Here is a 26,260-nt window from a genome sequence, read left to right as displayed (position 1 = left end):
AATTAAGAATTCTTTACATCTTTCATTTTAATTCACTGATTAAGCAATGAACTAAGTCCCTTTTTTTTTTTAAGAATTATTTTACTTAACTTTATTTATTTATTTTAATTTGACCAGAGAGGGACAGAGAGAGAGAAAGTGAGAAAGCAAACCGCCAGGTCCAAGACTTGGACCACGGTCAGCCATATGGGAGGCCAGCATCCCCAACCACCATACCACCTGCCGACCCCACTATTGTTTCTTTAAAGACACTTGTTAATATGAAAATAACCCACTGAAATATGGAAGTGTTTTTTTCTCTTGCATCATGCTGAAGCATCTTGAATCTTAAATATCCTTCTTAATATAAATAATCCATAATGACATAAGATTCATGGTCAAGAGAATAATTAAGGAGAGACAACATAAGACTCAAGTACTTTGCCCGCAAAACTGTAGTCCATATTTATGTGTATTTTCTTAACATTCAGAATTCTAGTACAACTATTCCTGCTATACCCGAGGAGACAAGTTAGGTTTCGGCTGATGGCATGGTTACAGTTAGGGTTCGATTTAGGTTGAGGATTAGGGTCAGGGGTGAGGATTAGGCTTACGGTTTGGGTTTAGGCTACAGTTTTGGTTAGTGTTATGGTTAGGATCAGGAGTTCGGGTGAGGGATAGTGGTTGGGGCTAGGGTTAGGGTTCAGGTTCTCGTTACAAGAGGGTGAGTGTTAGGGTTAAATTTAGATTTAGGGCCAGGAGTAGGGGTGAGGGTTAAGGTTAGGGTTAGGGTCTGGGCTAGGCTTCAGTTGGGATAAAGCAGAATGTTTGGTTCAGGGGTCAGGGTTAGGGTGGGGATATAGGGTCAGGCGTAGGGTTAGGGTTAGGGTTCCGGTAGCGTTGGGGTGAGGGTTAGATTGAGGGTTAGCGTTAGTGGGGAGTGTTAGGGTAAGGGTTGAGGTTTGGGTTATGGTTTGGATTAGGGTTATGGTCAGGGTTAGGGGTTAAGTTTAGGGTTAGGGGCTAGGGTCAGGGTTACGGTTAGGGTTATGGTAGGGTGAGTGTTTTGGTTAGATTTAGGGTTAGGACTAGGGTTAGTGAGAGTTAGGGTTAGTTTTCGGGTTAGGTTTACGGTTTTGGTTAGCGTTACGGTTAAGTTTAGGTGTTAGAGTTTGGTTTCGGCCTTAGGGTTAAGTTTAGGCTTCGGCTTACAGCAGTGTTACTGTTAGGGTTAGATTTAGCTTGAGAATATTGGTCAGGGGAGAGGATAGGGCTTAGGCTTCGGGTTTGGGCTACTCTTTCAGTTAGTGTTACAACTAGGGTCAGGAGTTAGAGAGAGGATTAGTGGTTGGGGCTAAGGTTAGGGTTTGGTTTCTGGTTACAGGAGGGTGAGTGGTGAGTTAAATTTACGTTTAGGTCCAGGGGTATGGGTGAGTTTTAGGATTAGGGTTAGGGTCCGGGCTAGGCTTAAATCGGGGTGATGAGGTATGGTTAGGTTTAGGGGTCAGGGTTACGGTGGGGCGATAGGGTCAGGATTAGGATTAGGGTTAGGGTTCCGGTAGGGTTAGTGTGATGGTTAGATTGAGGGTTAGGGGAGAGTGTTAAGGTCAGGGTTGGTGTTTGTGTTATGGTTTGGATTAGGGTTATGGTCAGGCTTAAGAGTTAGGTTTCAGGTTAGGGGCTAGGGTTAGGGATATGGTAGGGTGAATGAAATGGTTAGATTTAGGGTCAGGGCTAGGGATAGGAGTCATGGTTAGGGATAGTTTTTGGGTTAGGTTGACGGTTAGGGTTCACTGTTAGGGTTTGGTTTCGGCATTAGTGTTACGGTTAGGCTTCGGTTTATGGTAGTTACGGTTCATGTTAGATTTATGTTGAGGATTAGGGTCAGGCATTAGGATTAGGCTTAGGGTTCGGGTTTGGGCTATGGTTTGGGTTAGTGTTATGGTTAGGGTCAGGAGTTAGGGTGAGGGTTAGGGGATAGGGCTAAGGTTAGGGTTTGGGTTTTGGTTACATGAGCCTGAGTGTTAGGGTTAAATTTAGGTTTAGAGCGAGGGGTAGTGGTGAGGGTTAGGGTTAAGTTTAGGGTCCAGACTAAGCTTAAGTTAGGGTGAAGGGGTACAGTTAGGTTCAGGGGTCAGGGTTCAGGTGGGGCGATAGGGTTAGGCTTTGGGTTAGAGTTAGGGTTACAGAAGGGTTATGGTGAGGGTTAGATTGAGGGTTAGGTTTAGTGGGGAGTGTTAGAGTCAGGTTTGGGGTTTGGGTTATGCTTTCAGTTATAGTTTGGATTAGGGTTATGGTCAGGGATAGGAGTTAGGGTTAGGGTTACAGTTAGGGTTACAGTAGGGTGAGTGTTATGGTTAGATTTAGGGTCTGGGCTAGGATTTGGGGTGAGGGTTAGGGTTAGTTTTCGGGTTAGGTTGACGGTTTTGGTTTGCGTTACGGTTAGGGTTAGGGGTTAGGGTTCAGTTTTGGCATTAGGGTTATGGTTAGGCTTCGGCTTATAGCAGGGTTATGGTTAGGGTTAGATTTAGATTGAGGATTAGGGTCAGGGGAGAGGATTGGACCTAGGGTTTGGGTTTGGGCTACGGTTTCAGTTAGTGTTATGTTTAGGTCAGGAGTTAGGGTTACGGTTAGTGGATGGGGCTAGGGTTATTAGGGTTTGAGTTCTGGTTAGAGGAGGGTAAGTATTAAGGTTAAATTGAGGTTTAGGGCCAGGAGTAGGGGTGGGGGTTAGGGTTAGGGTTAGGGTCCGGGCTAGGCTTAAGTCGGGGTGAAGTGATACGGTTAGATTAAGGGGTCAGGTTTAGGGTGGGGTGATAGTGTCAGGCTTATGGTTAGGCTTAGGTTTCAGTAGGGTTAGGGTGAGGGTTAGATTGAGGTTTAGGGTTAGAGGGGTGTGTTAGGGTCAGCATTGGGGTCTGGGTTGTGGTTTCGGTTAGGGTTATGGTCAGGGTTAGGGGTTAGGTTTAGGGTTTGGGGCTAGGGTTAGGGTTATGGTTACTGTTACGATCGGGTGAATGTTAAGGTTAGATTTAGGGTCAGGGCTAGGCTTAGGGGTGAGAGTTAGGGTTAGTTTTCGGGTTAGGTGATGGTTTTGGTTAGTGTTACAGTTAGGTTCAGGAGTTAGGTTGAGGGTTAGGGGTTTGCCCTAGGGTTAGGGTTTGTGTTCTGGTTACAGGGGGGCGAGTGTTAGGGTTAAATTTAGATTTATGGCCAGGCGTAGTGGTGAAGGTTAGGGTTAGAGTTAGGGTCCGGGCTAGGCTTAAATTGGGGTGAGGGGTACAGTTAGATTCAGGGGTCAGGGTTAGGGTGTGGTGATAGGGTCAGGCTTAGAGTTAGGGTTAGGGTTTCGGTAGGATTAGGGTGAGGGTTAGATTGAGGGTTAGGGTTGGGGGTAGTGTTAGAGTCAGGGTTGGGGTTTGATGTATGGTTTGGGTTAGGGTTATGGTCAGGGATAGGAGTTAGGTTTAGGATTAGGGGCTAGGGTTATGGTTACGGTTAGGGTTGCGGTAGGGTGAGTGTTATGGTTAGATTTAGGGTCATATCTAGGATCAGGGTGAGGGTTAAGGTTAGTGTTAGTTTTCGGGTTAGGTTGACCGTTTTGGTTAGCGTTACGTTCAGGGTTGAGGTAGGGTTCAGTTTTGGCATTAGGGTTAGGGTTAGGCTTTGGTTTACGGCAGGGTTGCTGTTAGGGTTAGATTTAGGTTGAGGATTAGGGTCAGGATTGAGGACTGGGGTTAGGGTTCGGGTTTGTGCTATGGTTTTGGTTAGTGTTACGGTTAGGATCAGGAGTTATGGTGAGGGTTAGGGTTGGGGGCTAGGGTTATGGTTCGGGTTCTGGTTAAAGGGGGGTGAGTGTTAGTATTAAATTTAGGTTTAGGGCGAGGGTTACAGGTAAAGGTTAGGGTTAGAGTAATGGTCTGAGGTAGACTTAAGTAGGGATGATGGGGTACAGTTAGGTTCAGGGGTCAGAGTTAGGGTGGGGCGATAGGGTCAGTCTTAGGGTTATGCTTAAAGTTACAGATGGGTTAGGGTAAGGGTTAGATTGATGGTTAGGGTTAGGGGGGTGTTAGAGTCAGGTTTGGGTTTGGGTTATAGTTTGAGTTAGGATTATGGTCACGGTTAGGAGTTAGGCTTAGAATTAGGGGCTTGGGTTAGGGTTACGGTTAGGGTTAGGGTAGGGTGGTTGTTATGGTTAGATTTATGGTCACGGCTAGTGTTAGGGTTGAGGGTTATGGTTAGTTTTTGGATTTGGTTGACAGTTATGGTAAACGTTATGGTTATGGTTAGGTGTAAGGGTTTGGTTTTGGCATTAGGTTTAGGGTTAGGCTTCAGCTTATAGCAGGGTTACAGTTAGGGTTAGGTTGAGGTTGAGGATTAGGGTCAGGGATGAGGATTAGGCTTAGGGTTCGGGTTTGGGCTAAGGTTTCAGTTAGTGTTATGTTTATGGTCAGGAGTTAGAATGATGGTTAGTGCTTGGGGCTAGGGTTAGGGTTTGGGTTCTGGATATAGGAGGGTGAGTGGTAGGGTAAATTTAGGTTTAGGGCCATGGGTAGGGATGATGGTTATTCTTAGAGTCATGGTCCCGTCTAGGCTTAAGTCTGGGTGATGGGATACGGTTAGGTTCAGGTGTCAGGGTTAGGGTGGTACAATAGGGTCAGGCTTACAGTTAGGCTAGGGTTTTGGTTGGGTTAGGTTGAGGGTTAGATTGAGGGTGAGGGTTAGAGGGGTGTGTTAGGGTCAGTGTTGAGGTTTGGGTTATGGTTTCAGTTATGGTTATGGTCAGGGTTAGTGGTAGGTTTAGCGTTTGGGGCTAAGATTAGGGTTACAGTTACGGTTACAGTAGGGTAAGTGTTATGGTTAGTTTTAGGGTCAGGGCTGGGCTTAGGAGTGAGGGTTAGGGTTAGTTTTCAGGTTAGGTTGACAGTTTTGGTTAGTGTTAGAGTTAGGATGAGGGTTAGGGGTTTGCGCAAAGGTTAGGGTTCGGGTTCTGGTTACAGGAGGGTGAGTGTTAGGGTTAAATTTAGGTTTAGGGCCAGGGTTGGGGAGAGGGATAAGGTTAGTGTTAGGGTCTGGGCTAGGCTTAAGTTGGGGTGAAAGGATATGGTTAGGTTCAGGGGTCAGTGTTAGGGAGGGGTGATAGCATCAGGCTTACTGTTAGGTTTAGGGTTTTGGTAGGATTTGGGTGAGGGTTATATTGAGGGTTAGGGTTAGAGGGGTCAGGGTAGGGGTTTGGGTTATGGTTTCTGTTTGGGTTATGGTCAGGCTTAGGGGTTATGTTTAGGGTTAGGGGCTAAGGTTATGGTTACGGTTATGGTTACGGTTACGGTAGGTTAGTTTTTATGGTTAGGTTTAGGGTCTGGGCTAGGCTTAGGGGTGAGAGTTAGGGTTAGTTTTCAGGTTAGGTTGACGGTTTTGGTTAGCGTTACAGTTAGGGTCAGGAGTTAGTGTGAGGGTTATGGGTTAGGGCTAGGGTTAGGGTTCAGTTTCTGGTTACAGGAGGGTGAGTATTAGGGTTAAAATTAGGTTTTGGTCCAGGGGTAGGGATGAGGGTTATCGTTAGAGTTTGGGTCCAGACTAGGCTTAAGTCGGGGTGAAGGAATACATTTAGATTCAGGTGTCAGGGTTAGGGTGGGGCTATTGGGTCAGGCTTACAGTTAGGCTACGGTTTTGTTTGGGTTAGGTTGAGAGTTAGAATGAGGGTTAGGGTTAGGGGGGAGTGTTAGATGGGTTATGGTTTGAGTTAGGGTTATTGTCAGGGATAGGAGTTAGGTTTAGGGTTAGAGGTTAGGGTTAGGATTACGGTTATGGTTATGATAAGGTGAATGTTATGGTTCAATTTAGGGTCAGAACTAGTGTTAGGGGTGAGGGTTAGGGTTAGTTTTCAGGTTAGGTTGATGGTTTTGGTTAACCTTACGGTTAGGTTTAGGTGCTAGGGTTCAGTTTCAGCATTTGGTTTAGGGTTTGGCTTGGGCTTATGGCAGGGTTATGGTTAGGCTTAGATTTAGATTGAGGATGAGGCTCATGGGTGAATATTAGGCTTAGGGTTCCGGTTAGGGCTAAGGTTTCAGTTATTATTAAGTTTAGGGTCAGGAGTTAGGGTGATGGTTAGTGGTTGGGGCTAGGATTAGGGTTTGAGTTCTGGATACAGGAGGGTGTGTGCTAGGGTGAAATTTTGGTTTAGGGCCATTGGTAGGGGTGAGGGTTAAGGTTAGGGTTAGGGTCCGGTCTAGGCTTAATTCGGGGTAAAAGGATACAGTTAGGTTCAGGTGTCAGGGTTAGGGTGGGGCGATAGGATCAGGCTTACAGTTAGGCTAGGGTTTCGGTTGGGTTAGGGTGAGGGTTAGAGTGAGAGAGTTAGAGCGGTGTGTTAGGGTCAGTGTTGGGGCTTGGGTTATGGTTTCAGTTAGGGTTATGGTCAGGGTTAGGGATTAGGTTTAGGGTTTGGGGCTAGGGTTATGGTTATGGTTACACTTATGGTAGGATGATTGTTATGGTTGGTTTCATGGTCAGGGCTGGGCTTAGGGGTGAATGTTAGTCTTAGTTTTCAGGTGAGGTTCACGGTTTTGGTTAGCGTTACGGTTAAGGTCAGTTGTTAGTGTGAGGGTTAGTGATTAGGGTCCGGGCTAGGCTTAGGTCAGGGTGAAGGGATACTGTTAGGTTCATGGGTCAGAGTTAGGGTGGGGTGATACGTTCAGGCTAACTCTTACTCTTAGTGTTTCGGTAGGGTTAGGGTGAGGGCTAGATTGAGGATTAGGGTTAAAAGGGTATGTTACGGTCAGGATTGGGGTTTGGGTTATGGTTTTGGTTAGAGATATGATCAGGGATAAGGGTTATGTTTAGGGTTAGAGGCTAGGGTTACGGTTAGGGTTCTGGTTCTCGTTCTGGTATGGTGAGTGTTATGGTTAGATTTACGGTCAGGGCTAGGCCTAGGAGTGAGGGTTACAGTTAGTTTTCACATTAGGTTGACGATTTTTGTTAGCGTTACATTTAGGGTCAGGAGTTAGGGTGAGAGTGAGGGGTTAGGGCTAGGGTTAAGGTTTGGGTTCTGGTTGAGGAGGTTGAATGTTAGGGTTAAATTTAGGTTTACGGCCAGGGGTAGGTGTGATGGATAGGGTTAGGATCCGGGGTAGTTTTAAGTTGGGGTGAAGAGATACTGTTAGGTTCAGGGATCAGGATTCGGGTGGGGTGATAGGGTAAGGCTTAGAGTAAGGGTTAGTGTTGTAGAAGGATTAGGGTGAGGGTTAGGTTGAGGGTTAGGGTTGGGGGGAGTGTTAGAGTCAGTGTGGGGTTTGGGTTATGGTTTTGGTTAGGGTTACTGTCAGGAATAGGAGGTTGGTTTAGGGTTAGGGGCTAGGGTTAGTACTACCCTTAGGGTTACGGTAGGGTGCGTGTCATGGTTAGGTTTAGGGTCAGAACTAGTGTTAGGAGTGAAGGTTAGGGTTAGGTTTAGGGTTAGGTTAACGGTTTTGTTTAGCGTTTCAGTTAGGTTCAGGAGTTAGTATGAGGGTTAGGGCTAGGGTTAGGGTTCAGGTTCTGGTTACAGGAGTGTGAGTGTTAGGGTTAAATTTTGGTTTAGGGCCAGGGGTAGGTGTGATGGATATGGTTATGGTTAGGATCCGGGATAGGTTTAAGTCGGCATGAAGGTGTACGTTTAGGTTCAGGGTCAGGGTTCAGGTGGGGTGATATGATCAGGCTTGGAGTATGGGTTAGTGTTGCAGAAGGATTAGGGTGAGGTTTAGATTGAGGGTTAGGGCTAGGGGGGAGTGTTAGAGTCAGTGTTGGGGTTTGGTTATGGTTTAGTTTAGGGTTACTGTCAGGAATAGGAGGAAGGTTTAGGGTTAGTGGCTAGGGTTTGTATTACGGTTAGGGTTATGGTAGGGTGAGTGTTATGGTTAGATTTACGGTCAGGGCTAGGCTTAGGGGTGGGAGGTAGGGTTAGTTTTCAGGTTAGTTTGATGCTTTTGGTGAGTGTCAAATTTAGGATCAGGAGGTAGTGTGAGGGTTAGGGGATAGGGCAAGGATTAGGGTTTGAGAGATTGTTACAGGATGGTGAGTGTTAGGGTTAAATTTTGGTTTAGGGCCAGGGGTAGGTGTGAGAGTTAAGGTTAGTATTAGGGGCCGGGCTAGGTTTAAGTCGGGGTGAAGGGATATGGTTAGGTTCATCGGTCAGAGTTAGGGTGGGGCGATAGGGGTAGTCTTACTGTTAGTCTTAATGGTTTAGGTGAGGGTTAGATATAGGGTTAATGAGAGAGGGGTTTGTTAGGGTCAGGGTTGGGGTTTCAGTTATGGTTTCAGTTAGGGTTATGGTCAGGCTTAGGGGTTATGTTTAGGGTCAGAGGCTAGGGTTAGGGGTAGGGTTACGGTTACAGTTATGGTAGGGTGAGTGTTATGGTTAGATTTACAGTCAGGGCTAGGCTTAGGGGTGAGGAGTAGGGTTAGTTTTCGGGTTAGGTTGACGGTTTTGATTTGCATTACGGTTAGGGTCAGGAGTTAGGGTGATGCTTAGGGGTTAGGGCTAGGGTTTGGGTTCGGGTTCTGGTTACAGGAGGGTGAGTGTTAGGGTTAAATTTACATTTAGGGCCAGGGTAGGGGTGAGGGTTAGGGTTAGGTTTAGGATCCAAGCTTGGCTTTAGGCCGGCGTGAAGGGGTACGTTGAGGATCAGGGGTCCTGGTTAGGGTTGGGCAATAGAGTCAGGCTTACTCTTAGGCTTAGGGTTTCAGTAGGGTTAGGATGAGGTTTAGATTGAGGGTTAGTGTTAGAGGGGTGTGTTAGGGTCAGAGTTGGGATTTCCGTTATGGTTTAGGTTAGGGTTATGGTGTGGCTTAGGGGTTATGTTTAGGGTGAGAGGCTAGGGTTAGGGTTACTGTTGCGGTTACAATAGGGTGAGTCTTAGGTTAGATTTATGGTCAGGGCTAGGCATGGGGATAAGGGGTAGGGTTAGACTTGGGGTTAGGTTGACTGTTTTGGTTAGCATTACGGTTAGGATCAGGAGTTAGGGTGAGGCTTAGAGGTTAGGGCTAGGGTTAGGGTTCGATTTCAGGTTAAGGAGGTTGAGTGTTAGGGTTAAATTTATGTTTAGGGCCAGGGGTAGGGGTGAGGGTTCGGGTTAGTATTAGGGTCCGAGCTAGGCTTAAGTCGGGGTGAGGGATACGATTAGGTTTATGGGTCACAGTAAGGGTGGGGCGATAGATTCAGGCTGAGTCTTAGGCATAGTGATTCCATAGGGTTAGGGTGAGGTTCAGATTGCGGATTAGGGTTAAAGGGGTGTGTTACGGTCAGAGTTTGGGTTTGGGTTATGGTTTCGGTTAGAGTTTTGATCTGGGTTAGGGGTTATGTTTAGGGTTAGAGGTAGGGTTATGGTAAGGGTTCCGGTTCCGGTTCCAGAATGGTGAGTGTTATAGTTAGATTTACGGTCAGGGCTAGGCCTAGGAGTGAGGGTTAGAGTTAGTTTCCAGGTTAGGTTGGCGATTTTGTTTAGCGTTACGGTTAGGGTCAGGAGTTAGGGTGAGGTTTAAGGGTTAGGGAAAGGGTTAGGGTTTGGGTTCTGGTTAAGGAGTTGAATGTTAGGGTTAAATTTAGGTTTAGGGTCAGGGGTAGGTATGAGGGTTATGGTTAGGTTTAGGATCTGAGCTAGGTTTAAGTCAGGGTGAAGGGGTACTGTTAGGGTCAGGGGTCAGGGTTTGGGTGGGGTCACAGGGTCAGGCTTAGAGTAAGGATTAGTGTTTCAGAAGCATTAGTGTGAGGGTTATGTTGAGGGTTAGGGTTGGGGGCGTTTTAGAGTCAGTTTTGGGGTTTGGGTTATTGTTTGGCTTAGGGTTACTTTCAGGAATAGGAGGTTGGATTAGGGTTAGGGACTAGGGTTAGTATTACGGTTTGGGTTGCAATCGGGTGACTGTCATGGTTAGATTTAGGGTCAGAAGTAGTTTTAGGCGTGAGAGTTAGGGTGAGTTTTTGGGTTAAGATGACCATTTTATGATTAGCGTCCCGGTTAGGGTCTAGAGTTAGTGTGAGGGGTAGGGATTAGGGCTAAGGTTAGGCTTCTGGTTCTGATTAAGGAGGTTGAATGTTAGGGTTAAATTTAGGATTAGGGCCAGGGGTAGGTATGAGGGTTATCATTAGGTTTAGGATCTGAGCTAGGTTTATATCAGGGTAAAGGGGTACTCTTAGCTTCAGGGGTCATGTTTCGGGTGGGGTCACAGGGTCAGGCTTAGAGAAAGGATTAGTGTTTCAGAAGCATTTGTGTGAGGGTTATGTTGAGGGTTAGGGATGGGGGGCATTTTAGAGTCAGGTTTGGGGTTTGAGTTATTGTTTGGCTTAGGGTGCATTTTAGAGTCAGTTTTGGGGTTTGAGTTATTGTTTGGCTTAGGGTTACTTTCAGGAATAGGAGGTTGGTTTAGGGTTAGGGACTAAGGTTAGTATTACGTTTTGGGTTGCGGTCCGGTGACTGTCATGGTTAGATTTAGGGTCAGAAGTAGTTTTAGGTGTGAGAGTTAGGGTGAGTTTTCAGGTTAAGATGACCATTTTGAGTAGCGTCTCGGTTAGGTTCAAGAGTTAGTGTGAGGGGTAGGGGTTAGGGCTAGGGTTAGGGTTCGGGTTCTGGTTCTGGTTAGAGAGCCTGAGGGTTAGGGTTTAATTTAGGTTTAGGGTCAGGGGTAGGTGTGAGAGTTAGGGTTAGGTTTAGGATCCGAGCTTGGCTTACGTCGGGGCGAAAGCATACGTTGAGGTTCAGGGGTCCGGGTTAGGTTGGGGCAATAGGGCCAGGCTTACTCTTAGGCTTAAGGTTTCGGTAGGGTTAGGGTGAGGTTTAGATTGAGGGTTAGTGTTAGAGGGGTTTGTTAGTGTTCAGAATTTGGGTTTTGGGTTATGGTTTCGGTTAGGGTTATTGTCTGGCTTAGGGGTAATGTTTAGGATGAGAGGCTAGGGTTAGGGTTACGGTTTCGTTTACGGTAGGGTGAGTGTCATGGTTAGATTTACTGTCAGGGCTAGGCCTTGGAGTGAGGGTTAGAGTTAGTTTTCAGGTTAGGTTGATGATTTTGTTTAGCATTACTGTTTAGGTCAGGAGTTAGGGTGAGGTTTAGGGGTTAGGGTTAGGGTTAGGGTTTGGGTTCTGGTTAAGGAGCTTGAGTGTTAGAGTTAAATTTAGGTTTAGGGCCAGGGGTAGGTGTGAGGGTTAGGGTTAGGTTTAGGATATGAGCTTGGCTTACATCCGGGTGAAAGGATACGTTTTGGTTCAGGGTTCCAGGTCTGGGTGGGGCAATAGGGTCAGGCTTACTGTTAGGCTTAGGGTTTCAGTAGGCTTAGGGTGAGGTTTATACTAAGTGTTAGTGTTACAGTGGTGTGTTAGAGTCAGAGTTGTGGTTTGGGTTATAGTTTCGGTTAGGGTTATGGTCAGGCTTAGGTGTTATATTTAGGGTGAGAGGCTAGGGTTAGGGTTACGGTTTCGGTCACAGTAGGGTGAGTCTTAGGTTAGATTTATGGTCAGGGCTAAGCTTCGGGTGAAGGGTAGGGTTAGTTTTTGGGTTAGGTTGACAGTTCTGGTTAGCGTTATGATTAGGGTCAGGAGTTCGGATGAGGCTTAGGGGTTAGGGCTAGGGTTAGGGTCTGGGTTCTGGTTAAGGAATTTGAGTGTTAGGGTTAAATTTAGGTTTAGGGCCAGGGGTAGGGGTGAGGGTTAGGGTTAGTATTAGCGTCCGAGCTAGGCTTAAGTTGGGGTGAGGGATACGATTAGGTTTATGGGTCAGAATAAGGGTGGGGCGATAGGTTCAGGCTGAGTCTTAGGCTTAGTGATTCCATAGGGTTAGCGTGAGGTTTACGGTCAGGGTTTGGGTTTGGGTTATGGTTTCATTAGAGTTTTGATCTGGGTTATGCGTTCTGTTTAGGGTTAGAGTTAGTGTTATAGTAAGGGTTCCAGTTCCGGTTCTGAAATGGAGGGTGTTATGGTTAGATTTACGGTCAGGGCTAGGCCTAGGAGTGAGGGTTAGAGTTAGTTTTCGGGTTAGGTTGATGATTTTGTTTAGCGTTACAGTTAGGGACAGGAGTTAGGGTGAGGTTAAAGGGTTATGGCTAGGGTTAGGGTTCTGGTTCTGGTTAAGGAGGTTGAATGTTAGGATTAAATTTAGGTTTAAGGCCAGGGGTAGGTATGAGGGTTATGGTTAGGTTTAGGATCTGGGCTAGGTTTAAGTCTGGGTGAAGGGGTACTGTTAGGTTCATGGGTCAGGGTTCAGGTGGGGTCACAGGGTCAGCCTTACTGTTAGGCTTAGGGTTTTGGTAGGCTTAGGGTGAAGTTTAGATCGAGGGTTAGTGTTAGAGTGGTGTGTTAGGGTCAGAGTTGTGGTTTGGGTTATGGTTTTGGTTTGGGTTATGGTCAGGCTTAGTGGTTATGTTTAGGGTGAGAGGCTAGGGTTAGGGTTACTGTTGTGGGTACGGTAGGGTGAGTCTTAGGTTAGATTTACAGTCAGGGCTAGGCATGGGGATAAGGGGTAGGGTTAGACTTGGGGTTAGGTTGACTGTTTTGGTTAGCATTACGGTTAGGATCAGGAGTTAGGGTGAGGCTTAGAGGTTAGGGCTAGGGTTAGGGTTCGATTTCAGGTTAAGGAGGTTGAGTGTTAGGGTTAAATTTATGTTTAGGGCCAGGAGTAGGGGTGAGGGTTTGGGTTAGTATTTGGGTCTGAGCTAGGCTTAAGTCGGGGTGAGGGATACGATTAGGTTCATGGGTCAGAGTAAGAGTCGGGTGATATGGTCAGGCTCAGTCTTAGGCTTAGTGATTCCATAGGGTTAGGGTAAGCTTTAGATTGCGTATTAGGCTTAAAGGTGTGTGTTACGGTCAGAGTTTGGGTTTGGGTTATGGTTTTGGTTAGAGTTTTGATCTGGGTTAGGGGTTATGTTTAGGGTTAGAGGTAGGGTTATGGTAAGGGTTCCGGTTCCGGTTCCAGAATGGTGAGTGTTATAGTTAGATTTACGGTCAGGGCTAGGCCTAGGAGTGAGGGTTAGAGTTAGTTTCCAGGTTAGGTTGGCGATTTTGTTTAGCGTTACGGTTAGGGTTAGGGTCAGGAGTTGGTGTGAGGCTTAGGGGTTAGGCCTAGGGTTAGGGTTCGGGTTCTGGTTAAGGAGGTTGAATGTTAGGGTTAAATTTAGGTTTAGGGCCAGAGGTAGGTATGAGGGTTACGGTTAGGTTTAGGATCTGAGCTAGGTTTATGTCAGGGTGAAGGGGTACTGTTAGGGTCAGGGGTCAGGGTTTGGGTGGGGTCACAGGGTCAGGCTTAGAGTAAGGATTAGTGTTTCAGAAGCATTAGTGTGAGGGTTATGTTGAGGGTTAGGGTTGGGGGCGTTTTAGAGTCAGTTTTGGGGTTTGGGTTATTTTTTGTCTTAGGGTTACTTTCAGGAATAGGAGGTTGGATTAGGGTTAGGGACTAGGGTTAGTATTACAGTTTGGGTTGCAGTCGGTTGACTGTCATGGTTAGATTTAGGGTCAGAAGTAGTTTTAAGCGTGAGAATTAGGATGAGTTTTTGGGTTAAGATGACCATTTTGATTAGCGTCTTGGTTAGGGTCAGTAGTTAGTGTGAGAGGTAGGGGTTAGAGCTAGGGTTAGGGTTCAGTTTCTGGTTAGAGAGCCTGAGGGTTAGGGTTAAATTTAGGTTCAGGGTCAGGGGTAGGTGTGAGAGTTAGGGTTAGGTTTAGGATCCGAGCTTGGCTTATGTCGAGGTGAAAGGATACGTTGAGGTTCAGGGGGTCCGGGTTAGATTGGGGCAGTAGGGTCAGGCTTACTCTTAGGCTTAAGGTTTCGGTAGGGTTAGGGTGAGGTTTAGATTGAGGGTTAGTGTTAGAGGGGTTTGTTAGTGTTCAGAATTTGGGTTTTGGGTTATGGTTTCGGTTAGGGTTATTGTCTGGCTTAGGGGTAATGTTTAGGATGAGAGGCTAGGTTTAGGGTTACGGTTTCGGTTACAGTAGGGTGAGTCTTAGGTTAGATTTACAGTCAGGGCTAGGCTTCGGGATGAAGGGTAGGGTTAATTTTCAGGTTAGGTTGATGATTCTGGTTAGCGTTATGATTAGGGTCAGGAGTTAGGATGAGGATTAGGGGTTAGGGCTAGGGTTAGGGTTTGGGTTCTGGTTAAGGAGGTTGAGTGTTAGGGTTAAATTTAGGTTTAGGGCCACGGGTAGGGGTGAGGATTCGTGTTAGTATTAGGCTCCGAGCTAGGCTTAAGTCTGGGTGAGGGATACGATTGGGTTCATGGATCAGAGTAAGGGTGGGGCGATAGGTTCAGGCTGAATCTTAGGCTTAGTGATTACATAGGGTTAGGGTAAGGTTTAGATTGCTGATTAGGATTAAAGGTGTGTGTTACGGTTAGTGTTTGGGTTTGGGTTATGGTTTCGGTTAGAGTTTTGGTCTGGGTTATGTGTTCTGTTTAGGCTTAGAGGTAGGGTTATGGTTAGGGTTTCGGTTCCGTTTCCGGTATGGAAGGTGTTATGGTTAGATTTACGGTCAGAGCTAGACCTAGGAGTGAGGGTTAGAGTTAGTTTTCAGGTTAGGTTGATTTTGTTTAGTGTTACATTTAGGGTCAGGTGTTAGGGTGAGGTTTAGGGGTTAGGGCTAGCATTAGGGTTCGGGTTCTGGTTAAGGAGGTTGAGTGTTGGGGTTAAATTTAGGTTTAGGGCCATGGGTAGATGTGAGGGTTAGGGTTAGGTTTGGGATCTGGGCTAGGTTTAAGTCGGGGTGACGGGGTACTGTTAGGTTCAGGCGTCAGGGTTCAGGTGGGGTGATAGGGTCAGGCTTAGAGTAAGGATTAGTGTTGCAGAAGCATTAGGGTGACGGTTAGGTTGAGCGTTAGGGTTGGGGTCATGTTAGAGTCAATTTGGGGGTTTGGATTATTGTTTGGCTTAGGGTTACTGTCAGGTATAGGAGGTTGATTTAGGGTTAGGGTCTAGGGTTAGTATTACGGTTAGCCTTGCGGTCGGGTGACTGTCATGGTTAGATTTAGGGTCAGAACTAGTGTTAGGTGTGAGAGTTAGGGTGAGTGTTTGGGTTAGTTTGACGGTTTTGTTTAGTGTCTCGGTTAGGGTCAAGTGTTAGTGTGAGGGGTAGGGGTTAGGGCTAGGGTTAGGGTTTGGGTTCTGGTTACAGGAGGGTGAGTGTTAGGGTTGAATTTAGGTTTGTGGCCAGGGGTAGGGGTGAGGGTTAAGGTTATGATTAAGGTCTGAGCTAGGCTTACATCGGGCCGAAGGGATACGGTTAGGTTCAGGGGTCCGGGTTATGGTGGGGCAGTAGGTTCAGGCTTACTCTTAGGCTCAGGGTTTCGGTAGGGTTAGGGTGAGGTTTAGATTGAGGGTTTGTGTTAGAGGGGTGTGTTAGGGTCAGAGTTGGGGTTTGGGTTATGGTTTCGGTTAGGGTTATGGTCTGGCTTAGGGGTTATGTTTAAGGTGAGAGGCTAGGGTTAGGGTTACAGTTTCGGTTATGGTAGGGTGAGTGTTATGGTTAGATTTACGATCAGGGCTAGGCTTTGGGGTGAGGGGTAGGGCTAGTTTTCAGGTTAGGTTGATGGTTTTGGTTTGTGTTACGGTTAGGGTCAGGAGTTAGGGTGAGGGTTAGGGGTTAGGGCTAGGGTTAGGTTTCGGGTTCTGGTTAAGTAAGTTGAGTTTTAGGGTTTAATTCAGGTTTAGGACCAGAGGTAGGTGTGAGGATTAGAGTTAGGGTTAGGATCCCGGGTAGGTTTAAGTTGGGGTGAAGGTTTATGTTTAGGTTCAGGAGTCAGGGTTCACGTTGGGTTATAGTGTCAGGCTTAGAATAAGTGTTAGTTTCACAGAAGGATTAGGGTGAGGGTTAGGGTGAGGATTAGGGTTAGGAGGGAGTGTTAGAGTCAATGTTGGTGTTTGAGTTATGGTTTGGTTTAGGGTTACTGTCAGGAATAGGAGGTAGGTTTAAGGTTAGGGGCTAGGGTTAGTATTACGGTTAGGGTTACGGTAGGGTGAGTGTCATAGTTAGATTTAGGGTCAGAATTTGTGTTAGGGGTGAGGGTTAGGGCTAGTTTTCAGGTTAGGTTGACTGTTTTGGTTAGTGTTTCGGTTACGTTCAGGAGTTAGTATGCGGGTTAGGGGTTAGGGCTAGGGTTAGGGTTCAAGTTCTGGTTACAGCAGGGTGAGTGTTCCAGTTAAATTTAGGTTTAGGGCCAGGGGTGGGGGTGAGGGTTAAGGTTATGATTAGGGTCCGAGGTAGGCTTAAATCGGGGTGAAGTGATATGGTTAGGTTCAGGGGTCCGGGTTATGGTGGGGCAATAGGGTCAGGCTTACTGTTAGGCTTAGGGTTTCGGTAGGGTAAGTGTGAAGGTTAGATTGAGGGTTAGGGTTAGAGGGGTGTTTTAGGTTCAGGGTAGAGGTTTGGGTTATGGTTTTGGTTAGACTTATGGTCAGGCTTAGGGGTTATATTTAGGGTTAGAGGCTAGGGTTAGGGTTTAAGGTTTCGGTTACGGTAGGATGAGTGTTATGGTTAGGTTTACGGTCAGGACTAGGCTTAGGGGTGAGGGGTAGCGTTAGTTTTCGAGTTAGGTTGACAGTTTTGGTTGGCTTCAAGTTTAGGTTCAGGAGGTAGTGAGGTTTAGGGGATAGGGCTATGGTTAAGGTTTGGGTTCTTGTTACAGGATGGTGAGTGTTAGGGTTAAATTTAGGTTTAGGGCCAGGGGTATGGGTCAGGGTTAGGGTTAGTATTACGGTCCGAACTAGGCTTAAGTCGGGATGAAGGAATATGGTTAGGTTCATCGGTCAGAGTGAGAGTGGTGGGATAGTTGTAGGCTTACTGTTAGTCTTAGGGTTTACTTAGGGTTTGGGTGAGGGTTAGATATAGGGTTAGTGTGAGAGGGGTGTTTTAGGGTCAGGATTGGGGTTTGGGTTATGGTTTCAGTTAGGATATGGTCAGGCTTAGGTGTTATGTTTAGGGTTAGAGGCTAGGTTTAGGGTTAGGGTTCCAGTTACAGTTACGGTAGGGCGATGGTTAGATTTATGGTCTGGGCTAGGCTTAGGGGTGAGTGTTAGGGTTAGTTTTCAGGTTAGGTTGATGGTTTTGGTCAGCATTATGGTTAGGGTAAGGAGTTAGGGTGAGGCTTAGGGGTTAGGGCTAGGGTTAGGGTTCATGTTCTGGTTAAGGAGGTTGAATGTTAGGGTTAAATTTAGGTTTAGGGCCAGGGGTAGGGATGAGGGTCAGGGTTAGTATTAGGGTCCGGGCTAGGCTTAAGTCGGGGTGAAGGGATACGGTTAGGTTCATGGGTCTGAGTTAGGGTGGGACGATAGGTTCAGGCTGAGTCTTAGGCTTAGTGTTTCCGTAGGGTTAGGGTGAGGTTTAGATGGAGGTTTAAGGTAAAAGGGGTGTGTTACAGTCAGGGTTTTGGTGTGGGTTATGGTTTCGTTTAGAGTTTTGATCTGGGTTAGGGGTTATGTTTAGGGTTAGCGGTAGGGTTATGGTTAGAGTTCCGGTTCTGTTTCTGGTAGGGTGAATGTTATGGTTAGATTTATGGTCAGGTCTAGGCCTAGGAGTGAGGGTTAGAGTTAGTTTTCAGGTTAGGTTGACGATTTTGTTTAGCGTTATGGATAGGGTCGGGAATTAGGGTGAGGGTGATGGGTTAGGGCTAGGGTTAGGGTTCGGGTTCTGGTTAAGGAGGTTGAGTGTTAGGGTTAAATTTAGGTTTAGGGCCAGGGATAGGTATGAGGGTTAGGGTTAGGATTAGGATCCGGGGTAGGTTAAATCGGGGTGAAGGGGTATGTTTAGGTTCAGGGGTCAGGGCTCAGGTGTGGTGATAGGGTCAGGCTTAGAGTAATGGTTAGTGTTGCAGAAGGATTAGGGAGAGGGTTAGATTGAGGGTTAGAGTTAGGGGGGGTTGTTAGAGTCCGTGCTGGGGTTTGGGTTATGGTTTGGGTTAGGGTTACTATCAGGTATAGGAGGTTGGTTTAGGATTATGGGCTAGAGTTAGTGTTATGGTTAGGGTTACAGTAGGGTGAGTGTCATGGTTAGATTTAGGGTCAGAACTAGTGTTGGGGTGAGGGTTAGGGTTAGTTTTCGGGTTAGGTTGACTGTTTTCGTTAGTGTTTCGGTCAGGGTCAGGAGTTAGTTAGTATGTGGGTTAGGGGTTAGGGCTAGGGTTAGGGTTCGGGTTCTGGTTACAGGAGGGTGAGTGTTAGGGTTAAATTTAGGTTTAGGGCCAGGGTAGGGGTTAGGGTTAAGGTTATGGTTAGGGTCTGAGCTAGGCTTAAGTCGGAGTGAAGCAATACGGTTAGGTACAGGTGCTTGGGTTAGGGTGGGGCTATAGGGTCAGGCTTACTGTTAGGCTTAGGGTTTCGGTAGGGTTAGGGTGAGGGTTATATTGAGAGTTAGGGTTAGAGTGGTGTGTTAGGGTCAGAGTTGGGGTTTGGGTCATGGTTTCGGTTAGGGTTATGGTCAGGCTTAGGGGTTATGTTTATGGTGAGAGGCTAGGGTTAGGGTTACGGTTTGGGTTACGGTAGGGTGAGTGTTATGGTGAGATTTACAGTCAGGGCTAGGCTTAGGGGTGAGGTTTAGGATCAGTTTTCGGCTTAGGTTGACGGTTTTGTTCAATGTTACGGTTAGGGTCAGTAGTTAGGGTGAGGCATAGGGGTTAGAGCTAGGGTTAGTGTTCGAGGTCTTGTTACAGGAGGGTGAGTGGTAGGGTTAAATTTAGGCATAGGGCGAGGGGTAGGGGTGACTGTCAAGGTTAGTATTAGGGTTCGGGCTAGGCTTAAGTTGGGGTGAAGGGATTCAGTTAGGTTCATGGGTCAGGGTTAGTGTTGGGGGATAAGTTAAGGCTGACTCTTAGGCTTAGCGTTTCAGTAGGGTTAGGCTGAGCGTTAGATTGGGGATTAGGGTTAAAGAGGTGTGTTTTGGTCATGGTTTGGGTTTGGGTTATGGTTTCGGTTAGAGTTATGATCTGGTTTAAGGGTTATGTTTAGGGTTAGAGGTAGGGTTCCGGTTAGGGTTCCGGTTCCAGTTCCAGTAGGGTGAGAGTTATGGTTAGATTTACGGTCAGGGCTAATACTAGGAGTGAGGGTTAGAGTTAGTTTTCAGGGTAGGTTGACAATTTTGGTTAGCGTGACGGTTAGTGTCAGGAGTTAGGATGAGGTTTAGGCGTTAGGGCTAGGGTTCGGGTTCGGGTACTGGTTAAGGAGGTTGAGTGTTATGGTTAAATTTAGGTTTAGGGCCAGGGGTAGGGGTGAGGGTTATGGTTATGGTTAGGGCCCGAGCTAGGCTTAAGTTTGGGTGAAGGGATACGGTTAGGTTCAGGGGTCTGGGTTAGGGTGGGACAATAGGATCAGGCTTATTATTAGGGTTAGGGTTTCAGTAGGGTTAGTGTGAGGGTTAGATTGAGGGTTTGGGTTAGAGTGTTGTGTTAGGGTCAGGGTTGTGTTTTGGGTTATGGTTTCGGTTAGGGTTATGGTCAGGCTTAGGGGTTATGTTTAGGGTTAGAGGCTTGGGTTAGGGTTATGGTTACTGTATGGTGAATGTTATGGTTATATTTACAGTCAGGGCCAAGCTTTGGGTTGAGGGTTTCGGTTAGTTTTGGGGTTAGGTTGATGATTTTGTTCAGCGTTATTGTTAGAGTCTGGAGTTAGGGTGAGGCTTAGGGGTTCTGGCTAGAGTTAGGGTTCAGGTTCTGGTTAAGGAGGTTAAGTTTTATAGTTAAATTTAGGTTTAGGGCCAAGGGTAGGTGTGAAGTTTAGGGTTAGAGTTAAGATCCGGGCTAGGTTTAATTTTGGGGTGAAAAAGTACATTTAGGTTCAGGGGTCAGCCTTCGGGTGAAGTGATATTGTCAGGCTTAGAGTAAGGGTTAGTGTTGCAGAAGCATTAGGGTGAGGATTAGATTGAGGGTTAGGGTTAGGAGGGATAGTTAGAGTCAGTGTTGGGGTTTGGGTTATGGTTTCAGTTAGGGTTACTGTCAGGAATAGGAGGTAGGTTTAAGGTTAGTATTACGGTTAGGATTATGGTAGGGTGAGTGTCATGGTTAGATTTAAGGTCAGAATTTGTGTTAGGGGTGAGGGTTAGGGTTAGTTTTCAGGTTAGGTTGACGGTTTTGGTTAGTGTTTTGGTTACGTTCAGGAGTTAGTATGCGGGTTAGGGGTTAGGGCTAGGGTTAGGGTTCGGGCTCTGGCTCTGGTTATAGGAGGGTGAGTGTTAGGGTTAAATTTAGGTTTAGGGCCAGGAGTTGGGGTGAGGGGTAGGTTATGGTTAGGGTCCGAGCTAGGGTTAAGTCGGGGTGAAAGAATACGGTTAAGTTAAGGGGTTTGGGTTTGGGTGGGGCAATAGGGTCAGGCTTATTGTTAGGCTTAGGGTTTCTGTAGGCTTAGGGTGAGGGTTAGATTGAGAGTTAGGGTTAGAGTGCTGTGTTATAGTCAGGGTATAGGTTTGGGTTATGGTTTCAGTTAGGGTTATGGTCAGGCTTAGGTGTTATGTTTAGGGTTAGAGGCTAGGGTTAGGGTTAGGGTTACGGTTACGGTTAACGGAGCACGGGTTAGGGTTAGGGTTACGGTTACGGTTACAGTAGCACGAGTGTTATGGTTAGATTTATGGTCAGGGCTAGGCTTCGGGGTGAGGGTTAGGATTAGTTTTCGGGTTATTTTGATGGTTTTGGTCAGCATTACGGTTAGGGTCAAGAGTTAGGATGAGGATTAGGGGGTAGATCTAGGGTTAGGGTATGGGTTCTGGTTAAGGAGGTTGAGTGTTAGGGTTATATGTAGGTTTAGGGTCAGGGGTAGGGGTGAAGTTTAGGGTTAGTATTAGGGTTCAGGCTTTGCTTAAGTCAGGGTGAAGGGATATGTTTAGGTTCATGGGTCAGAGTTAGGGTGGGGCGATAGGTTAAGGCTGACTCTTAGTGTTTCGGTAGGGTTAGGGTGAGGGTTATATTGAGGATTAGGGTTAAAGGAGTGTGTCCGGGACACGAACCGCAGTCGACTACGTGGGAGTCTAGCGACATAGCCATTACGCTAACTGCTGGTCCCGGGTTATTTATTTATTTATTTTTTTGGTAATGGGTAATGTTATTATATTTTAGTCAATGATAAAGTTTTTTAAAAATTTTATGTTGGGGCAATTATGTCCTTTTTCACAGTCAGGCGACATGTTCATTGTTACGTTCACGTTTATTGCTCTTTTTTGACAGTGGAGTTGCAAGATTCTAACTTGTTATTGGTGCCTCAAAGCTTTTTGCATAAATCTTTAAATGCCTCCTTGGGAAGACATATGGCTAGACATCCCATGGGCCACTTTGCAGCAGGGGCATATGAGTTGTGAATAGTACTGTTTGGGGAGAATTACAGAGCAAACCCTTTCTATATAATTCCAAAACTTTATTATTCAGTGTTAATCAATCTAATCATCCCTGTCTGAAAATCCAACTGTGCTTGCCCAGTCACACTATATTTTAATGGGCATGGTTTGACACAGAATGAGGAGAATGTTTGAAAGTTCATTTACTATCTTTTACCTGCATGAAATTTTGCTTTATTTCAATCATATGAAACTGAGTTACTCAGAGGAAATAGGTTTCTTTCTCTCAGTGCAGATCACTTATGCAGCTACGTGCTTGTGAACCTCTAGCATAAATGAGAACTAGCTAGGTTAAGAGGTTGCAGAAGAGTATGTGTCTGGGTAAAACGGTGTTTACGAAGACCTAAAGGTGAGAGAGTATACATGTATTTAAGAAGCACAATGCTATAATTCTTTAAGATCCAGTTAAAAACCTTTTAGAAAGGAAATTAGGAGTCAATTCCATATAGTGATAAAGAGTTCTGCATTAGAAGGGACACTTTTTAGTTTAAATACCATCTTCAGCATATTTAGTCAATAATTTAGTTATGAACATATGCTATATGTGTCAGATAGTGCTGAATTCTAGGAACCCCACAGTGAGCAAGGCACAGAGCCTCTGAAGAAGTCACACTTTAATTAATTTAGTCGGGAGACAGAGAGAATACTATCTTTTTGATGCAGATCAAGTTCAGTTCAGTCTTGTGAGAACCTTTAATCTTGCATTTGGCCTGAGATTGGTTGCCTCAAACCTATCTAATTAGGGGAACTTGGTTTTCCTTGTAAGTCTCGTGGGTTACCTAGGAATTTCCTGGGTTTCTCATGTGTACTCATGGAATCCCCTGGTATCTTCCTTGGGGATCTTGCAAAGGCATTCTGGCAGGTGCCCGAGGCAGTCACTGCTGGTGGTGCTTCTATTTTAATGTTGTCCTGCTCAGTGTTCAATGTCCTATATTATCAGGCCTGTAAAATTCTCAAGGTGTCACATTGCCATTAGGTTGTTGTAACATGCTGTTTCCAACAGAACGTGAAAAATGCCTTTCTCTGTGGTAGGCTTTGTCACCTGGACTCCCAATCAGTGCTGGTTATGCCTCAGGCCTCTCAAAGTACTGTCAGATCCAACCTCTGGGCTCAGGCAGGGGAAGAAATGTATATTCTGTTTTTCATTTTCCTCTTTCTTATCCCTGTTAAAATTTTTTTCTCTGTACAGGTCTTCACCCAACACAAATAGTTCTCACCAATAGATGCCTGTGAACTTCTAGCAAACAATTTAGTGGACACAGAAACATGCCACCTTGTAAGTAACAGGCATTTATATGGTATGATATAATGAAAGTTAGAGCAGAGTTCATGTACCAGGTTTTTAGGGCCACACACGGGAGGTTGCTGAACCCAGACTCAGGGAAGAGAGGGTGGAGAGCTGGAAGGCTCTCTAAAAGACAAGACAATAAAACTGAGAACCTGGGACCAGCAGTTAGTGTAACAACTATGTTGCTGGACTCCCACATAGTCAACCGCGGTTCGAGTCCCGGACCCGGTGGCTTAAACTCATGCAGGGCGCGTGTGTGTGCATGCCCAAGATCCCAAGAGGAGAATGGAGGAGAAGGGATTGCAGTATGGCCATCCCCTCTGGGGGGTGATTTCTCGCTTTCTATCTCTCTGTCTCTCTCTCTCTCTGTCTGGCGAGCGCACGCGTCCTATAGCCAAAACCTCTCCCCAAAAAAACTGAGAACCTAAGAGTATGTGACAATTAGCTAGGCTAAGACGATACTTAAGAGTGAATATGCAGCTAAAATAGTGTTTGTGAAGACCCAAAGATAAGAGAGAACATGTTTATTTATGAAGCTCAAAATCTGTCCCTCCTCAAAGCTCAGCTGAAATAATTGTATAATAATTGTGTAAAACCTCTTTGTGTACTTTGCATTCACCTTTTATACTCTAATTTTGCATTGATCACATTCAACCTTCTATTGTGATTATCTGTGAGCTAGTCCATCTCCTAATACTAAAAGATAAGCTTCTTGTGGGTTCTACTAAATTATTTTCCACATTCTGCATATTAATAATGCAGTGGCTTGCATAAAACAGGTGTTTAATTAAAAGCAATATGCTTTTAATGGCTGAAAGTACTTGAGATAAGCAGACAGGTGTTTTCATGACTAACAACGTGGCATCAGTGATTCAAATAAGTAGATGTGATCGAAAGCATACTGGTTCTAGATAAAAAGGGAAGGCTGGACAAGATCTTTCTTATCTGTTGGAATAATTTCTTAGCTTTGTGGTGTTGCCAGAGCACTTATGAAGTGGTGATCAAGAGAATAATCATTAGGACCAGCAGTTAGTGTAATGGCTATGTTGCTGAACTCCCATGTAGCCGACCATGGTTCAAGTCCCGGACCCAGTAGCTTAAACTCAAGCTGGGCACATGTGCGTGCGTGCCCAAGATCCTGAGAAGAGAATGGAGGAGAAGGGATTGCAGGGTGGACATCCCCCGGGGGTGATTTCTCACTTTCTATCTCTCTGTCTCTCTCTTTCTGGTGAGCACATGTGCCCTATTTTGCAAAAATCTTTCCAAAAAAAAAAAAAAAAAAAAGAGAGAGAATAATAATCATTTAGTTCTTTAGTCTCTATTTCTTAATTTACTGACATTTATTAATATCCACTTGTGCCAGATACTCTTATTTGTTATTTTAAAAACTATTGGTATAAATGAATTGTACAAAATACTATGACATATATGTAAAGCTTTAAGACTAATAATAAAACAACAATGTGCCTGCCACATAACTTAAGGAATAATAAAAACTAAACATTACTGTGAAAAGTTTCTTACCCAACAGAATGGCAAACAAACATGGGCTGCTGGATTTCTCCCTCAGCTCTGAGAAAATTTCAGAACTCAGAACTAAAATTACAGACAAAATTAACATAATGGGCTGGAGGAGACCAAAGGAATATGCCAGCATGCTGTAGCATTTGCTCATTAGAGAAAACATTTAAATGGGTCTTAAGTTAAGTCCATGTATTATAAAAGCAGATGCAGAATAGATGACATAAGCAGAATAAGAATGTTCAATCTAGCCCATAGAAAAGAGTAGTGAGAAAAGAAATGTAAAGAGAGTACAGAAGATGAAAGATAACTTTAAAAAAAAACATGGTGTATTAAGTCGTAAAATAATAGATATTATTATAAATGGACTAATGTGGTCAAATGAGGTCAGGTACTCTAAGATTTTATTTAAAATATATAATAACATATTCTGTACATGAAACCCAATTTCAAACCATGTCAAGGAAATGTTGGAAATAAAAGCATGGGTAAAGAGTTGAGGTCAGGAAAATTGAGGGAAAGCTACAGTAACAAAAGTAGAAAAAAATATAATTAAAAGCAAAATATGATTTACTAAGAAGCATATACTTAAAACAGTAACAGTAAGCTAAAAGCAGATAGGTACATACCTATAAAACCTCGGTAGCATAAAGATATAAAGGGAAGAAAGAACATATTAACAATAGCTTTGAGGTCCACACTGCGGACTCATTGATTAAATCTCCTTTCTTCCTATCTCCTTGAGAGGTATCCAATGCTTCTGATTTTGTGTTTATTAGTTTTGAATTAGTTTTCTATTTCTGTGTGATAGATGATCATAAACGGAGTATCGTAAAACAAGAGACTTATTATTTCGCTTTGTGCCTACCAGAGGCAGAGACACACCTTTGGTGGGTCCTCGAGGCTCACAGCTTGACAACGTGGCAGTTACGGTGTGTGGGTGTGGGCAGGGCTGCATTCTCAGCCTCACTGAAGGCTCAGCTGCCTCAGGTTGTTGGCAGAACACAACTTTCTGGGGCTGTAGAACCGAGGCTCCTATTTTCTTACTGGCACTTGTCTTGGAGCTACTCCAGCTCTTGAGAATTCTTCTTGCCGTGTGGCCCTTTTCATAGACTTTCACAACTTGTCAGCTTTCCTCAGTGCTTCTGTCTGCTAAGATAAGTCTTATATAATTCAAGGTAGTTAGGAGTGACTTGTCATCTGTTAGAAACCCGCAGTACACAAGAGTTATATAATGGTGTGACTTGTTGGGGGTCACCTTAGGATATGTGATATGTCCACACTGCATTGATTTAACTTTGAATTTTGAATGCGCGTGTACGTGTGCACACACCACGCGCACACACACACACACACAGAGCATGATTTTCAAGCCATGAGGACTGGAATTTAAACTGGTCAGGCATCCAGGTGAGGTCTGGCTCCCTACACCACCAGGGCATGGCCTGCTTTTAAAAAAATTAACATATAGTAGTTATATTTGTAGTAAAATGTGATTTTTCAGTACAAAAATACAGAATGTGATGATTAAATCAAGGCAATTAGTATATACATCTTAACCATTTTTTACTTGTATTGGAAACATTCAGATTTCTTTTCTAGCTAATTTACTATATTAATAGTAATTTATGGGGCTGGCCGGTGGCGTGGTGGTTAAGGGCACTGGACTCCCACATGGTCCACTGTGGTCTGAGTCCTGGACCTGATAGTTTGCTTTCTCACTTTTCCTTTCTCTCTCATATTCTGTCCCTCTCTGGTCAAATTTAAATAAAATAAAGTTCAATAAAATAATTCTTAAAAAAATAGTTAAGAAAACTAGTTAGTTCTCCCTTTATGTTAAGTGAAATAAGCCAGACACCAAAAGAGAAAAGCCATATGCTTTAGAATTTTATGTAAGTGGTATTGTGTCATATATATTATTTTTCAATTTGCTTTTCCACTCAGTTATTTTTGTTTCACTAAAAAATATTGTAATTTCCATTGCTATATAGTAGTCTGTTATAAGACTGCTGTCAAACTGATTTATTATTCTACTGTTGATGAAATTCGGTCTATTTCTAATTTTTGCTATTACAGCCAACATTATTATGAGCATTCTTATTTATATTCTTGCTGCAAATGTGCAAGAATTTCTCAAGAATTATAATCCATTCT

The 26,260-nt window shown here is 44.9% G+C and overlaps 1 long non-coding RNA gene across 1 annotated transcript in view; it reads left to right on the top strand.

The window, feature by feature from the left end:
• LOC102496267 (uncharacterized) overlaps window positions 1–26,260 on the top strand; it is a 44,155-nt gene that overhangs the window by 5,049 nt on the left and 12,846 nt on the right. The window contains exon 2 of the long non-coding RNA XR_335001.1: window positions 22,487–22,573. This is a non-coding gene — a long non-coding RNA (uncharacterized LOC102496267). The remainder of the gene's footprint in view (window positions 1–22,486; window positions 22,574–26,260) is intronic.

Source organism: Tupaia chinensis, unplaced genomic scaffold (genome assembly GCF_000334495.1).
Source record: "Tupaia chinensis unplaced genomic scaffold, TupChi_1.0 Scaffold000318_1, whole genome shotgun sequence".
NCBI lineage: Eukaryota > Metazoa > Chordata > Mammalia > Scandentia > Tupaiidae > Tupaia > Tupaia belangeri.
This window is presented reverse-complemented; position numbering and strand designations above follow the sequence as displayed.